The sequence below is a fragment of the Mytilus edulis genome, chromosome 13 (genome assembly GCF_963676685.1).
Source record: "Mytilus edulis chromosome 13, xbMytEdul2.2, whole genome shotgun sequence".
Lineage (NCBI taxonomy): Eukaryota > Metazoa > Mollusca > Bivalvia > Mytilida > Mytilidae > Mytilus > Mytilus edulis.
The window spans coordinates 40,295,685-40,312,955 of NC_092356.1; the positions used below are offsets into that span (position 1 = coordinate 40,295,685).

The 17,271-nt window shown below is 33.4% G+C and overlaps 1 long non-coding RNA gene across 1 annotated transcript; it reads left to right on the forward strand.

The window, feature by feature from the left end:
- The first annotated feature begins 43 nt into the window (after positions 1-43).
- LOC139501260 (uncharacterized) lies at positions 44-17,253 on the forward strand. The gene is made up of 3 exons (XR_011658501.1): positions 44-158; positions 16,354-16,454; positions 17,201-17,253. It is a non-coding gene; the product is annotated as an uncharacterized lncRNA (long non-coding RNA).
- The last annotated feature ends 18 nt before the right edge of the window (positions 17,254-17,271 follow it).

The following is a 17,271-nucleotide window of genomic DNA, read 5'->3' on the forward strand; positions in this document are numbered from 1 at the left end:
TGCAACGCACCTATCACGACCATAGAAAAATTATATAAAGACTACATATAAGGTGTTGACAAAAACCCATATTAATGATTAATTTGATCAACATGAATGCTTTGAAGAAATTTACAGAATAATTTGTTATTGGGAATACACATGTATTAATGCATAAGGTGAGTTTTATTTTCAAATACACAGTTTTTTTTACCGATTCATCTTCAAAATGCTGAATACGATTAAATGTGAGTTACTCGTGTTCATGAGTAAGTGGTCAGCATACGATTTGGGTTTCAATTGATTTATATTTTTTGAAAACTGCCCACAGATTGTAACGTTATATAATAGTATCGGTAAGGTATTATAGCTATTTTGAAATAGATAGTTATCAAAGGTACCAGGGGCCGTATGCATAAAATATCTTAACTCAAGTATTTCTTAAACTTAGATTTCACTAAGAATTTCCTTAGTTAAGTAAAATTTTTAAGTGGTATGCATAAACTTACTCAAGTCTTCACTTAACTAAGGAATACTTAAATCGGAACCTTTCTCTAATTACCGTATGATATGTACTAGCTCATCACATGTAATCATCCGTGTAAAAGTTTGTTATGATTATTTTAATTTGTTGATCAATGCATGTTTTTTTAAGGAGCTGTGGTTAAATTGATATTGGTATACATGTTAAACAAGTCAATAGAACGTAACATCGTATAATGCTGAGCAATTGGCTCATATAACAGTATATAAGACAACGCTTTTTAAGGTTGATGTTTTGACGGATGAGCATTGCAGGAAAATATTTCGGTATTCCAAGAATTTCCTCTACTTAATCTTTAATCATCTTTTAATGGGTGTAATATTTTCTGGATACAACAATATGCTTTGAACTCTCACAAAACATTATCAAGGTTTCAGTGGCGTAGCACACGACTATGAGTAGCACTGTAAGCAAATCATTTTATAAAACACTTTTTTCAATCAAATGTTTACTAATAGTTCAGCTTATTATGCGCTGACATTTCCCTTTCCAGACCCCTTATTTACATTTGCTTATGGTTTGAAAAAATCTATTTTGATGCGAAATTAACATTTTTATCACTTCCATTTTACAACAACAAAAAAGGGGGAGGGTAATTTTTTTTCCCAGGAATCCATATACAAACTATAGGGCATTTTTCAAAAGTCCTAAAACCAATTATTACAGTAAGTATATTCTCAACATATTAGCGTACTTATCAATATTTTCGAAACCGCAATACATCTCATTGAATATTTAAGGAAATATAAGAAGATAATTTGATACGAGTAAATAGCTTATATAATTTCATATAAATTCCGAATTCCATGGGGGTGTAGCAGTGGGGACATCTGACTGCCGTAACAGTGATTCCATAAACAATCATCTTATTGTTTTAACAAAATGGAGGTCCATGTCCACACACCCCTTTTATGAAAGAAATCCACCTCTAGGTAGGTCTTAAAACTTTTTGATTTTGTCCCTGTAAAGTGAAAAAATGTAGGGTATGCCCTACATCTTTAAAATAAAACTAAATTGAAAATTCAAATCAACTCCCCCCCCTCCAAAAAAAAAACCCACACACATGATATGAAAAATGTGGCTTTGCATGCCCTCTCTTCATTCCTTAATTCTGTTTTAACTTACGGTTATGATGCCCGTGCGGTGTATTTAGAAAATAAATAAAAACGGGCTCGTAAAGACTAAACAAAAGAAAAATAGAACCATGCATGAATTTCATGAGTATAAAAACTCAGTACTTTTCGGTATACACACGAGATATGGAAAATAGTATATAACTACCCACTGTTATCTCTTGATTTGTTGATTATGCGTGATTTGAAGAAAATTACGATGATCGTTAATATTTAGTAATAAAAAACGAATATTTAGTATTTTATTACTGACATCTAGTTATTAATCAATTTAATTGTAGGTATTAACCTATTTAATAAGGTTTATGTACCCTTCTGTAGCCATTTTTGTACGAACTTTTCAAACTTCAATTGTATCAAAACTACAGATAAAATGAATAATAGAGATAGGCCATTTTGTACATATTCTAAGGGGAAACTTGATGCAAAGCATTATTTTTTACTGTTCCATTGCATTTAATAGAAAAAGAGGACTTTGTGGCAAATAAATCAAGATTTTGTATAGAAAATCCACAGCCTTTATCCTTGTACTCTCATATTTAGCAATTTGATGACTGATAGATATAGGATTATTGCATGCAGTGCTAGCATTGATTTCCTTAAAACAAGTTTATAAATGTAGTTATTGGTTAAGACAAGTATAAATATGGCAAAAATCAAGTACACCTTTTAGGGTGCGCTCGACTTTAGTGACTCAGCACGAGGTGTTTTGGAATTTACAGGTTACTTAGAACTTTTTGTAAAAAATAAACACTAGCACATCATAGAAAATCAAGTGAGTAATTTATGTTTCAAATTTTATAACAAAAATCTCTGTATTAAAGGCTGTGGATTTTCTATAAAAATCTTGATTTATTTGCCACAAAGTCCTCTTTTTCTATCAATTGCAATGACACAGTAAAAATTAATTCTTTGCATCAAGTTTCCCCTTGGAACATGTACTAAATGGCCTATCTCTATTATTTATTATATCTTTAGTTTTGATACAATTGAGGTTTGAAAAATTCGTACAAAAATAGCTATAGAAGGGTACATAAACCTTAATGTTCTGCAAAAAACGCTTACTTTCGATTGATTTTTAACTATTTTTGAAAATTTAAGGCAGCTCTTAAACGTGTTATACTAGGCGTTTCCTTAGTATAAGGAGTTTTATGCATACCACTTAAGTTTTGTTGGCGTGATTTAAAACAACTAAGATTTTACTTAGGAAATACTTACTTTAAGATTTTTTATGCATATCACTTAGATAAAAAGGGCGGAGTTTCCATTACTTAAGTATCGTTTTAAAAGACCCAATAAATTCAAAAGTATCATTTATCAACATCTTAAGAAGCACAGTCATCCTATTAAATATTTAACAGTTCAACCTTTAGAAGTAGTAAATAAGCAGCCTGGTGAATCTCATTCCAAGTTTGTACGATCAAGAAAAATAAATGAATTAAATTGGATTAAAAAATTACAGACAGTCTACCCTCTCGGTCTTAATGATAATATCATGGGAATTGGCAATATATCAAGAACCGATTCTGTTAACATTTTGGATATAGTTTCTAAAACTGTTCGTAAAAATCGTTCTCATGGACGCAGAAAAAATCGCAATCAAAGAAAATTTCGGACCAACCATACAAATATTTCGGACCTAATTTCCATTTCAAAAAACAACGGCAGACATTATCTGTTAACCAAGCTTTGTTCTTTACCTATAAATAAATTAAATAAAATTTTAGAGGATTGCAACACAATTTCATATTACAGTCCTAAGTATGAAATTGTCCAAATTATAATGGCATATTGTTATTCTAAACTGTTTCCAAAAATTGATCGCCCTGAAGATCATAAAAAACATTTTATTAAAATAAAGTATGTCAATAAAGGTTTTGATTTTGTAAATATTGCCGGTATTTTTAACGACCATTCCGTTAAAGACAAAATTCCTGGATATTTTGATAATACTGAACTCCCTCTCATTTGTTATATTTACAAGAAATCTACCCGAAAATAATTTTTATGTGTTTAATTATAGCCAATTGTGTAAAGATGTAAATGTCACTGAAAATACACCTATGTCGTGTAATTGCAGTAATTCAGAATACACCTATGGACCAATTTCCCATGTTATAATAGGAGACCTTAACATCGTTCGCGACCGAGAGTTAAAATCATTCCTCAGTAAAGGACCTAAATATCGTCCCCCGTCAACTGTTAACTGGAATGAGTGTCGTAATATCATCAACGACTCACTCCGCGCCTACTGTTTGAAATGGGTAAAACGGGAAAAAGCTGACAAAAAATCTTTGGACTCTTTTTTTAATTCAGTAATGAAGATAGTTGATATTCGAATACAACATTTTAAAGAACATTTTACCCTCAACAAAAACTATAGAAACCCTATTTCGCGTATCAAAAATAAACTAACAGAACTAGCCAAGGAATTTGTTTTTGTCCCGGCTGATAAAGCTGCTAATAATATCATTATTGTTTGACGTAAATTTTATATAGAGGTTCTGCAAAAGGAAATCACGAATTCACCAACATTCCAACTGACTTCATCTTCAGAAAACGACATCTGTAACAAACATAAACTTTTAGCTACTTCTTTACAAGCAGAACCAAACACAATGAAAGTCCCAACTATGTACTGGCTTCCGAAGCTGCACAAAAAACCTTACAAATATAGATTTATTTCATCTTCCAGCCATTGTTCAACTACTAAATTGTCTGTTTTACTTACTAGTACACTTGGTACAATAAAAAACCTGATAATAAATTGTTCAAATAAGGCCTTTGAAAATAGTGGAATTAATTACTTTTGGAGTGTCAAAAACTCGTTGGAAGTACTTGATAAATTGCATGCATATATTGGTGATTTTGAATCTGTTCAAAGTTTTGATTTTTCTACCCTATATACCACTTTGCCTCATATTCTTATTAAGAAAAAATTCACATCCCTAATTAACTGGGCATTTAAAAAGTCGGAATGCGAGTACATATGTTCAAACTCTTTTAGATCATTTTTTAGTAGCAATAAACAAAAGAACTATGTCAATTGGACATGCTTTGATACTATTTATGCACTTGAATTTTTACTTGATAACATTTTTGTTCGCTTTGGAGATTCCGTATATCGTCAAGTTATTGGAATTCCAATGGGGACTAACTGTGCACCACTTATTGCGGATCTGTTTTTGTATTGTTATGAGTTACAATTTATGACTAAAATTAGCAAAGACCCATCAAAACAACATTTGATACAAAAATTTAACAATACTTTTAGATATTTGGATGATATATTGGCTCTAAATAATGACGACTTCAGTATGTATACTAAAGAAATTTATCCTGTAGAACTTACTTTAAATAAAGCTAATGATAACAATGACCACTGCCCTTTCCTCGATCTTGATATCTATATCATAAACGGGAAGCTTAATACAAAAATTTATGATAAAAGAGATGATTTTTCATTTCCTATTGTTAATTATCCATTTTTAGATGGTGACGTTCCCTTGTCACCATCTTATGGTGTTTATATATCTCAACTTGTACGATTCGCTCGTGTATGTAATAATGTATTAGATTTTAGCGAGAGAAATTTATGTATTACTGAAAAATTATTACACCAGGGTTTTCGATATCACAAACTGGTCAAAACATTTACTAAATTTTATCACCGGTATAAGGAAATAATTCGTAAATATAACTCAACATGCAGACATCTTATACGTTCAGGTATTTCACATCCAAAATTTTATGGAAATATTCTTTATAAAGCACAAAAATGTCAGTATTCTCCTCAGAAACTAACAAAACCTTTAAATAGACTTATTAAAAGGGGATATAGTTACGATACTGTTGTCAGGTCATTAAAGATTGCATATTTTGGCTTTAACATTGATTCACTGATAGGGTCTTTGCATCGGAACTAAACACATTTATTTCTAAAAAAACAGTTGTTGGCATGACACGGGTTATGTTCTTCTCATATATTTTATGATAGTATGATACTAAACCCCTAACGGGAGGGATTGTACCTGATATTCATATGATGAAGACATAATCTTTCAATCAGTTTAATTGAGGTCTGGAGCTGGCATGTCAGTTAACTGCTAGTAGTCTGTTGTTATTTATGTATTATTGTCATTTTATTTATTTTCTTTTGTTACATCTTTTGACATCAGACTCGGACTTCTCTTGAACTGAATTTTAATGTGCGTATTGTTATTGTTTTACTTTTCTACATTGGCTAGAGGTATAGGGGGAGGGTTGAGATCTCATAAACATGTTTAACCCCGCCGCAATTTTGCGCCTGTCCCAAGTCAGGAGCCTCTGGCCTTTGTTAGTCTTGTATGATTTTAAATTTTAGTTTCTTGTGTATAATTCGGAGTTTAGTATGACGTCCATTATCACTGTACTATTATGCATATTTTAGGGGCCAGCTGAAGGACACCTACGGGTGCGGGAATTCTCGCTACATTGAAGACCCATTGGTTGCCTTCGGCTGTTGTTTGCTCTATGGTCGGGTGGTTGTCGCTTTGACATATTCACCATTTCCTTTCTCAATTTAATTACTAAGGAAAATTTTAACTTAAGTAGCTTTATGCATACGGGCCCAGGCTTATAAATTAATACGCCAGATTAATATTGATATATGTTACAATAAAACATTCTTTTTTGTTTATGTGCACAAAAATATTTTGGCCACACGAAGGATAGTATGTTATCATACACATGTATTTAGTCTGCAAATTTTTAAATTCTGAACGTATGAAAAACTATGAAACAAGTCTCCCTTTCTCGCTAATTTGTGTTTTTTTTTATGATAAAGTCGTTAGTGAGATGCGTCTCCAAATTGAATTAAGCATTATCCTTCAACGTAGACGTTCCGATTTTCGCTGAATATTTCAAAGTTTTATATTTTGATAAAGCCCTTTAATCTTGCAGATACAACATAACATGTCTGACTTCCTCTATACATATGATTTATATGTTTTCTTTACTTTTTTTTTAAGAGGAGGTTGATTGAGTAATATTAAAACCAAAAGGAATCGACATACACAAATGTATGTAAATTCTTTCAGGGCTTTTTTTTGACGACTTTTGACTAGTTGCGCATTTCTGTTTGGAATTGTCGTTAATTTAGAGTGACTTATCATTTTCTAAATGGCACGCATAGAATCAAGATGATGATTGTTATGTGTAACAAATTTTACGCCAGTTTTTGTCTATTTGTTTTCGTGCATTTCAAATGGAAAAAAAAAATGTAATGACAATGAGAAGATGTGGTATAATTGTCAATGAAATAACTCGAAATATATGGCACGCCGTTTTTATATTTATTCAAATTTGAAGATATCTTATTTATTTAACAAGATATTTTATTAAGTATTAAGATATCTTTAATTTTGATAAGATATCTTATTTAATTTGAAAGTAAATAAGATATCTCTATTAGTTTATAAGATATCTCTATTAGTTTATAAGATATCTCTATAAGTTAATAAGATATCTCTATTAATTAATAAGATATCTTATAAAGTATATAAGACATCTTACTTCTTTATAAAGATATCTTTTAAATACATACTTTATAAGATATCTTATTTATTAATAGAGATATCTTATAAAATAATAGAGATATCTTATTAATTAATAGAGATATCTTATAAAATAATAGAGATATCTTATTAATTAATAGAGATATCTTATAAACTAATAGAGATATCTTATTAACTTATGGAGATATCTTATTAAGTTAAGAAGATATCTCTATTATAAACTATATAAAAGATATCTTATATAGTTAATAAGATATATTATAAATTAATAGAGATATCTTATATTTTAAATAAGATATCTTATATATTTAATAAGATATCTTTATAAACATTTTAATAAGATATCTTATTTAATATATAAGATATCTTATTTAATAAATCAGATATCTCAATTAATATATAAGATATCTCTAAAAGTTTATAAGATATCTCAATAAGATATCTCGAAAGTGAATAAATATAATAACGGCGTGCCATAGAAATATTGTTCAATCTCTAAAAAATCGCTTCTGTTAGTGTAAATGCCTGCAGACCAAGTTTGCGGATCATTACCCTTCACTCCAATAGCTCTTGGCGTTGTTTATTTTTTGATAGACGACTTAGACCGAACTACTTTTTGTAACCAATGTAGACAAGAAGGTGGCGTTAATAACACATATATAGCTCGATGCTGAAAACGTTTATTTTAACTTCGCGTTAATAGTTAAATTAAATAATAAACACAACATTAATTTGAATCACAATAAGATGTTTTGTAGTTTAATTTTTTCATCATTTAGCAAATTTCATGGAGTACAATTTTTTTCATTCACACACAAATATATTCACGCACCAGGCCATTTTATAGCTATAAATACGTTACCATCATAATTTCTGAGTATAACCCCAATTGCGTCATAGGTCAAATGGAAATAAGCCCGACTAAAAATAAACGTACTCTCACTGGTCCGGACCTATAACCCTGTTTACCCATATTCTCCCATTCCATTTCCATCTGCGACATCGGTCACACGTGCATTTCATGATTTTGTCTTTCACAGATATTACAGAGAACAGTTGTTTGTAAAGTTTTTGAATAGCTTAATTGCTTTTCATTTATTATCGGCTCCTAGGATTCGATATTAAGAATTGAACGATGGACAGTCAGTGCGTGAATTTTTCTTGCTACCTGATTGGAAGATATTACGAGACATGAATAATCAAAGTTTATTGATTGGTTAGGACAATCCAAACCTAGTAAATGTCCTTCAATCCCGTAGAATATCGGATTTGTCCTCTCTATTTTAGCAATTAGATTTTGCCTGGTCATTAATCATGCATATTCATGATATTGGTACACAGGTAACTTTTATCTATAAATAGTCGAATCTTCTGGAGTTTCGTAAACAGCAACGTTAAACGATGCATTACTACTTCATAACGTGTGAACTCACGTGTGTGGTAAAATTTGTTGATTGATGCACGTGGCTATTCTAGTAAATGAATTAATCTACAAAGCGAGAGCACTTTCCATTTTCATCAGCTAAGTGTCGACTAGCCCTTTTTGAAAGGCTAATGCTTGTTGTGTATATATAATTGGAAATTAATTCCCTTGTTTAGTTTTAATTTGTAAACAAAAACAAATTATTCGTGTTTTTTTTACTAAAGTAAAATGGACTTTAATTTGAATAGTCCTTACGTTAACATTCCTGGTTTGGACTATCTCCTGGATGGGTCACTCCCTTTAAGTCCCCACCCCCAAACTACCAGTACATTAACCGAAGTTTCGACAACGGTTTCTGGTAATGCTATCAATTTGACCCTTTCACAAGGTTCGGCCATGCATTTTTTTTTTTTTTTTTTTGGGGGGGGGGGGGGGGGGGTCCGTACGTCAACTTCGGTGACTCATACTTTATCTAGGCCTGTTAATTCATTGGGTACTATTTGTTCTGCCCCAGGTACAGCTATGGACTTGAACTTACCAGGTTCTAGACCCCCATTATCATATTGTGGGTATATGCTTCCCAACTCGGGCACCAAACCTGTACCCTCATGGGCTCAATCACCTTGGCCACAGTCTTACCCTTATGGTGGGTTTATGTCAAACTAACCTGGTTTTTGGCTTTATAGGAACAACTTTTATGGCCCCCTTCTGGGATAGCTACTGCTCAACCTTTAGCTCCTGCTCCACCAGTAGCAGTATCTTTGACTCCTGCAGTAGCTCCTTCTACCACCCTACCTGACTCTCGAGCTCAGTCTACTAGCTCTTCTCATGGTACGCAGGGTTCTGGTCTTGCGTCACCTTTGAATGGTTTACAGATGTTACTTTTGGACTTTGGCCAGTCTTTCAAGGCTGAATTTAATACTCTATCCAGTCGCATGACTCTACTGGAGAATAGAGTATTTTCTCATCAACCTTCTCCAGCTAAATCTGTAGAATATGATCGAAAGGGCTTTCCTCATGGATGCGGATGTTGAAAGTTCTTCTTCTCATAAGGTATCGAAGACGGCCCCTGAATCTACTTCTAAGTCAGTTCAACAATCCTTGAAGGATCTTATGGATAAGGTGTATACCTTGATGAGGGATGAAGCCCATATCCCTTTTGCCTCTCCTTCCAAGCCGAAGAAACCTTCTTCAACTTTTGAAGCTTCCTGTGGTATTTCTCAGGATACTGTGAGTTCTCGCAGTTCCTTTCCTGAATCTGTCCATATGGCTTTTGCTTTACAATTCATTAATGAAGGTATCGCTAATTCTGCTAGCGAACAGGTTGCCAATAACAATATCTCTGGATTTGGAATGTCAACCTTTTCTGATCAGGTTAAGTACAAAGATTTTGATATCTTTGACTCTTTGGATATTTGCTTAACAGCGAAGATACGGTTGTTCCAGCAGAAGTACGATCCTTCTTACTTCAACTGGATAAAGCTCTAGGTTCATCTCAGTTGCTTTTAATGGGTTCTATTGCTAATTGCACCCTGTCTTAAAGAGCAGAGTTTCTTGAAAACATTTCTGTTGCTGGGTCTTTGAAAGATTCTTTACTGAAATCTCCACTTACTGACAAGATGTTTGGTTTACCCGTACAGCGGGTTCAAGAGGAACTCAGAAAAAACCCTCCTCCAGTCAAAGATAATGTACAAGTTAACAATGGCAAGAGGTCAGTTAATGCTACTTCTAGTTCTGCTAGTACTTCTGATTCAGGTGGTCCTCCTTCTTCTGCTAAGAAAAGGAAGAATAACTACGACATACTGCAGAACAAATCCCATAACTCTGGTAAAAGCTCAGGTAAGCCTTCTGGTGGTTTTAAGGGTTCCAAGAAACCTGGGTTTAGTATCTAGGTTCTTGCCCCCTCGTACGTTATTGACAGCTTCCCCAGGGGAAAATTTACAACAAGTTCCTCCAAATTCAATACCAGTAGGGGGAGGTTTATCCAGATCCCTTGCTCCAGTAAACACGGAGTGGGAACTACATCATGTAGTTTTCAAATCTGTGACTCTTCATTGGGGGTCACCTCAGATAGATCTGTTTGCAACCAGTCTCAATCACAAACTTCCAACATTTGTGTCTCCGGTTCCAGATCCAAAATCTTATGCAGTAGACTCAATGAGCCTATCTTGGAAAGGAATGTTCGGGTACGCCTTCCCCCCCTTCAGGTTTCTCTACCCAGTACTTAAGAAAATAGCAGGGGAAAATTAAAAGATCATAGTTATTGATCCAGCATGGCCAACACAGTCTTTGTTTCGAGACCTTCTGCGCCTATCGTGTGCTTGTCCTCTAGTTCTACCTGTGAGAGCAGACCTTCTGTCTCAAATCAAGGGCAAGGTTATTTACCAAAATCCGGAAAAACGCCTGGCTTCTCTCAGGGATAGTCTCAGAAAGAGAGGTTTTTCTGAAGGAGCAACCAAGTATCTCACAAAGTCTGCCAGAGACTCCACTAGCATTGTCTATGATGCAAAATGGTCAATCTTCTCAGATTGGTGCAGTGAGCGGGAAATTGATCCTTTCCAGATCACTGTACAACAATTAGCAGACTTTCTAGTTTTTCTTTTTGAATCCAACAGATTATGTCCCTCTACTATAAAGGGCTATAGATCAGCTATGTCTCGAACTATTCATATTTCTGGTGGCCCAGATTTTGGAAACAATGAGCATATTTCACTTTTGGTTCGTAGTTTTAGTCTTGAAAGACCAAGACAAAAAACTTTAGTTCCTAAGTGGGATCTTGGACTAGTTTTATCCTTTTTAAAACTTCCTCCTTTTGAACCAGCAGAAACAGTAGACTTATGGTGTCTTTCTTATAAATGCTGTTTTCTTTTAGCTTTGGCTTCTGGTCGGAGAGGGAGTGAAGACAATAACAATCAAAACCAAGGAGTAAACAAAGATTCATAAAACCAAAGGACATTTATATCAACAGTTGTAAAACAACACGAACTCCACTAAAAACCGGGAGTGAAATCAGGTGCTCCGGAGGGGTAAGCATTTCATGCACATTTTCCTGAAATCCATGTCTTCTCCATTTCTGATGCTTGCCTTCGATTTAACAGGGATAAATCTTCTGTAACTCTTTTAACTGTTCCTGCTTTTTTGGCAAAGAATCAGATTCCAGATAAGGGTGCAGAACCAGTCGTGATTCCTGCACTCCCCAGTGATTCCATTTCTGTACTTTTATATCCAGTAAGAATCCTTTATATTTTAAATTATCTGGATAGAACGAGTAGTTCACGTTCTGTTTCTAACTCAAAACTCTTTATTCCTATTAAAAAAGGAATCTCAGATCTTTGTTAAAACTATTTCTACTTGGATATGCAAATGCATATCTTTAGCTTATAGTTCTTCTAAGGCAGAACTTTTGAATAGTTTTAATATTAAAGCTCATGATGTTAGGGGTATCTCTACATCCTGGGCTCTAATTAACAGTGCATCTTTAGAAGAGTGACTGTCTGCAGGTTTCTAGAGAAATGAGAACTCTTTCATATCTCATTACCTCCAATCTATGTCTACTTTTGCTGAGAGCTTATACTCTCTTGGACCTATAGTTTCTGCACAAAGATTGAACTTTCCTCCTGTTTCTTCTGTTACAGGGGATTCAGCTTTACGTTAGATTCTGTGACTCAGAATTTATGATGGTAACGTATTTATAGCTATAAAATGTTCAAATGTATTTTAGTAAATTTGGATTTTATTAGATAGATACTTACCATCATAAATTATAGGTCCCACCCACCTCCCCTTCATCCCCTTTCCTTACGTTTCTGTCTTGGGGAAATTGAATGGGAGAATATGGGTAAACAGGAGTATAGGTCCGGACCAGTGAGAGTACGTTTTTTTTAGTCGGGGTTATTTCCATCTGACCTATGACGCAATTGGGGTTATACTCAGAATTTATTATGGTAAGTATTTATCTAATAAAATCCAAATTTACTTTAAATTTTGAATATCTAAATGACACAAATAGGTCTATACAATTTACGTGTGATAGAGGTTACGTGTGTGAAAAAAACAAATTCCTTTTCCAATTTTTAAGAATCATAAGAACGTAACGTCTTTTAAATATATTTTTTTGGTGTATAAAGAGAACCAAGTCACCGTCACAAACATATCATAAAAGTCTTTTCGACGGAATTGTTAAATACTTTTAAAATCCATTTAATCTATATGTTTAATATACTCAGATCGACGTCCGATCCGAACTCTAATAGACACCCGTTCCTCAAATTAAGAAATAATTCCTACATGTCAAGCTCTATGCTCATTTTAACATGGGCAGGCGTTATATTTGTCGATATTTTACACTTGACTCAAGCTAGTGAACAATTGTAGCTAACAATTAGCCAGCCAAAAATAAGAAGGTATAACTAAAAACCACATTTTTACATATTTCACATAAGGTAAGACAATCACGTGTTTTTCGACCAAGCCAACAGTTACAAATACCTAACAAAGAATATACCTTTTTCATATTACCGACTTTTGACCCCGGGTTCTCCAATTGAAAAAAAATAACCTTATGAGATTAAGGGTGGGGGGACGTAAGTTAATGTTGGACCCATTACAATAAATTGTGACGGGCAAAGACAATAGGTGTTGTAGAGGAGACAATGGCACATCTTTTAGGAAAATCTCCAGGGGGTTTATGTTCGAAAATCTGAAGTTATAAAATTGTATTGGGGGGGGGGGGGGGGGTTGAAGGGGAGGGAAGGCCTATTTTAGTTAATTTTGGACCCATTTATAGAGATTGTAACAGTCAACGACTATATAGGTGTTGAAGAAGAGAATTTGGCGCACGGTTTAAGAATATCTTCAGAGGAGCTTATGTTCGAAAATCTGAAGTTACTGTTAGAAAAATTAAATTTTGAAAACACAAAATAAGGTTATGGGGTTGACCAATTTAAGTTAATTTTGCACTAATTTATAGAGATTGTGACGAGCAACGAATAAGAAGGTGTTATAAAGGAGACTTAAGCACACCGTTTAGAAAAATCTCCAGAGGGGTTTTTGTTCGAAAATCTGAAGTTACGTTTAGAAAACTGAAGTTTGAAATTGACAAAATGAGATTTTGGGGGAAGGCCAATTTAAATTAATTTTGGACCCATTTATAGAGGTTGTGACGTGCAACGACTGTATAGATCTTGTAGAGGAGACATTGGTGCATCGTTTAGTAATCCCAAGCGTGGTTTATGTTCGAAAATCTGAAGTTACGGCTAAAATCTAAAATCGTGAAATTGACAAAATGCTATTAGGGGGTAGGCCAATTTAAGTTAATTTTGGACCCATTTATAGAGATTGCAAAGACTGTATAGGTCTTGTAGAGGAGACATTGGCGCATCGTTTAGGAAAATCTCCAGACTGGTTTATGTTCAAAAATCTGAAGCTAGATTAAAGTACTTAAATTGTGAAATTGACAAAATGAGATTAGGGACTACGACAATTTAAGTTAGTTTTGGACTCATTTATAGAGATTGTGACGGGCAACGACTAAATAGGTCTTGTAGAGGAGACATTGGCGCAATTAAAAAAAAAAATATCTCCAGACTGGTTTGTGTTAAAAATATCTGAAGTTACGATTAAAAAACTGAAATTGTGAAATTGACAAAATGAGATTACGGGGGTAGGCCAATTTAAATTAATTTTGGACCCATTTATAGAGATTGTGACGGGCGAGGAGACATTGGCGCACCTTTTAAAAAAATCCTCAAAGTGGTTTATGTTCGAAAATCGGAAGTTACTGTTAAAAAACTGAAATTGAGAAATTGACAAAATGAGATTAGGGATAGACCAATTTAATATAATTTTGGACCAATTTATAGAGATTTTGACTGGTAACGACTATAAAAGTGTTGTACAGGAAACATTGGCGCATCGTTTTAGGAAATCCTTAGAGTGGTGTATTTTCGATAATCAGAAATTACGGTTAAACAACTGAAGTTTTAAAAAAGACAAAATGAAATCAGAGGGGTAGGCCAATTTAAGTTGGTCAAATTTATAGATATTGTGACGTGTAACGACTTTACAGGTGTTGAACAGGAGACATTGGCGCATCGTTTAGGAAAATCTCCATACCGGTTTATATTCGAAAATCTGAAGTGACGACTATATTGGTGTTGTAGAGGAGACATTTGCGCATCGTTTAGGAAAATCTCCATACTTGTTTATGTTCGAAAATCTGAAGTTACGATTAAAAACTGAAATTGTGAAACTGACAGAATGAGATTACAGGGTTACGCCAATTTAAGTTAATTTGAGAACCATTTATAGAGATTGTGACGGACAATAGGGTAGACATTGGCGTATTGTTTACGAAAATTCCCTGATTGGTCTATGTTCGAAAATCTGAAGTTACGGTTAATATTGAAATTGTGAAATTGACAAAATGAGATTTGGGGGGTAGGCGAATTCAAGTTATTTTTGGACCCATTTATAGAGATTGTGACGGACAACGACTAAATAGGTGTTATAGAGGAAACATTGGCGCATCGTTTAGGAAAATCTCCAGAGGGGATTATATTATAGAATCCAAAAGTCATTTAAACCCCCCCCCCCCTAATCTTATTTTGTCAATTTTAGTTTTTTAGTTCTTTAATAGTAAAATCCGGCGTCAAAAGTCAGTAATATGAAATAGGTCTATTATTTGTTAGGTCTCTGTGACTGTTTGCTAGGTCGAAAAAAAAAGATGATGGTCTTATGTGAAATTGAGCGTTCGCGAAGTGTAAAATATAGTCAAAAATGATTAGCCTATTGTTGACTGTTTGACACATTCCCTATTTCCATTCTCAATTTTACTATCCATGTTAAAATGAGCATAGTTGTCTCATTGGCAATCATACCACATCTTCTTTTTTTTATATATATAGAGCATGACATGAAGGAATAATTTCGATTTTAATAGGCCAAATACAGTAATTTTATATGTCGAAGCGTACTGAAATACCCTGAGAATGTCTGGTTGTTCTCGTTTTAACCCTGTGGAATCTGTACATTACATTTTCATATATTCAATAAGTTTAAAAACCCAAAAGCAGGGTAAATATATGTCGTTTAATAATATATGATAGATTTTTAAGTAAACTGCTAAAATGTACATAATTATTTGATTAGAATAACATTCAAAATAACAAGAATATAAACATCATTTCTATTTGCATGTGTCAAACATAATTTGTGCTAATTAGAACACGGCTTTGTTTACAATTCGTTATAAGGACGTCATATTAATAAAGTAAAATCACAAAAATACTGAACTCCGAGGAAAATTCAAAACGGAAAGTCTCTAATCAAATTGCAAAATCAAAGATCAAACACATCAAACGAATGGATAACAACTGTCCAATTCCTGACTTGGTACAGGCATTTTCTCAGTTATGTAGAAAATGGTGGATTGAACCTGGATTTTAAGCTAGTTACACCTCTCACTTGTATAACAGTCGTATCAAATTCAATTATATTGACACGATGGGTGAACAAAACAAACAGGCTGAAGCTCAAACAGAAATTACGGGTAAAAATGTGGAACAGCAGGTGAAGAATCGACGTCCAAATCGTTAGAAACTGTTAGTTTCTTAGTCTACTTGAGAGCGGTATTTGGTTTGGTAAGATTATTTAGTAGTTTATTATCTTTTATAAGCTGACGTCAACTGAATATATATATTTTGATTTGATTTTTTTTAGAGAATTTCAATTATGGAAAGACACCAGTTTTACTTTGTAGCTGGTTTATCATTATGCTTACTTGGATCATACTTCGCACTGGAAAGTTGTACTGCTAAAAGGTAAATTATTAATGTTAAAAATCAACCCCAAAATACCTTTTAAAACATGTTTGTGAGATCTTTACCATCCCCTCACATAAGACAGTGGTGCAACAGCACAACATATGGACAGACTGTTTTAATCAGTAGATGACTAGTAAGATCGAAACGAAGCACAACATTATTAAACCAGGAATTTCGTTACCATAAATTACTGAAAACCTTTACTAAATTCTCTCATATATATACAGATTTGGTTTTGAAGTTTGGTTGTACCATTAGAAAACTTATTCCAACGGGATAGTACATTCTCATTTTTAGCAAAAATGACATTTACCGTGCCCGGAAATTTAGAAACGATCCTGGTAAACTTATCGATCCTTATCAGTGACGCTATTCCAATGTTAACTTATGATTAAACCATTTACACAAAACTAAACATCAAACGGTACGCATTTATTAGATAAGTATAAAGTTTGATAATATATATTCATACAATTCGTTATCTCATTTTTGTAAAATTCGTTATCATGATTTTAACCAGTTATCACGAGTTCCCCCAAAATATGATTACAAAAATTGTTATAAATTATTCCGGTAATCACGGATTGAATCTGTGAAACGAATATTTCAATTCGTGATAACGATTTAAAGTTCGTGATTTTGATTTAAAATATAGATATGTCCTGTACATGTTGCGATTTTGTACATGTTATAACATGAGAGACCAAATGACACAGAAATTAACAACATTTTGCTTGTTTCAGGTGCGATATTGAAAAACAACTTTCCAGAAAACAAAAAACTACTACGTTGTGCTTAAGTTGGAGTTGGTTTT